General features: G+C 45.2%; 1 non-coding gene across 1 annotated transcript; it reads left to right on the plus strand.

Moving 5' to 3' along the window:
• Positions 1-790: 790 nt before the first annotated feature.
• On the plus strand, positions 791-863 carry Trnak-cuu (transfer RNA lysine (anticodon CUU)). The gene has a single exon. It is a non-coding gene; the product is annotated as a tRNA-Lys (tRNA).
• The last annotated feature ends 202 nt before the right edge of the window (positions 864-1,065 follow it).

A 1,065-nucleotide genomic window follows, 5' to 3' on the forward strand; every position in this document is an offset into this window, starting at 1 on the left:
GGATATTCCGTGGGTTTGTTTCCTTTGAGCAGTGTGAATGCAATTGGCAATGTTCTGTGGTTGTCAAGCAGCTTTACGCGCTAAAGAGAAATCTTCTGAGGAAGAAAAAGTCAATCAGCGGGACAAGCTTCATTGTTCTTTTTTAGTGAGGAAGTTCTGCTGCCTGGCAAGCCTTCAGCAAGTACAACCTTGGTCATTCAGCAGCCGTGGATGTCAAGGCAAACCCTTCCACTAACAAAAAATTAACAACTTGCTGAAGGCACAGAGAACCATTAGCATTTTAGAAATAAAGCATTTTTAATTAAGATATGTGCCTTGGCTTTTTTAGACAGAATGCAATTTCTCACTTAAGATACAATATACAGCATAGAAATAACTTTTACATGCATTGAGAAACCAAAACACTGCGTGACTCAATTATATCTCTGAGGTAAGCCTATATATGAGGGGCAGGGTGTGGTGTATCTTACATAATGACAAGGGACTCATAACCCAGGGAAGAGAAAATTCTCTCTCATCTCCCCACTTAAATTTGCCAGAAGCACAAGGCATCTGAACCATCAGTGTAGGGACATGATTTCTCAGGGGAGTTTCCTGGACCATTCCCAAGGCATGTCCCTCTCTCCTATCTCTGTCACTTCAGGAACAGCTTGATGTAATATGAAGCAGTGTAATGTAGTGGGTAGCCATTCCAGCTTTGTTCTGGAAGTTCCAACCCCCATTGAGACTTCGGCAACTGTCACGCCTACAAGGCGGGGCTCCCTCAGTTCGGATCCGAGTCACGGCACCAGCCCGGCTAGCTCAGTCGGTAGAGCATGAGACTCTTAATCTCAGGGTCATGGGTTCGTGCCCCACGTTGGGCGCCAGATATTGGTGAAATTATTTAGGCCACTCCACGTAATTAAAAGGAGATTTATTTAATGGCGTAACTTACAAATTAAGGGATAGGTAGGTCGAGGGGTCTGGGGAAGGTATATCACAGTCCAGCGATGTTCTCTGGAGCTCTGCTTTGTCCACCTCCACCATCCAGGGTCCTGGAACCAAGAGAATGTTCGCCAATCCAGA

The sequence above is a fragment of the Peromyscus eremicus genome, chromosome 17 (assembly GCF_949786415.1).
Source record: "Peromyscus eremicus chromosome 17, PerEre_H2_v1, whole genome shotgun sequence".
NCBI classification, from domain to species: Eukaryota; Metazoa; Chordata; class Mammalia; order Rodentia; family Cricetidae; genus Peromyscus; species Peromyscus eremicus.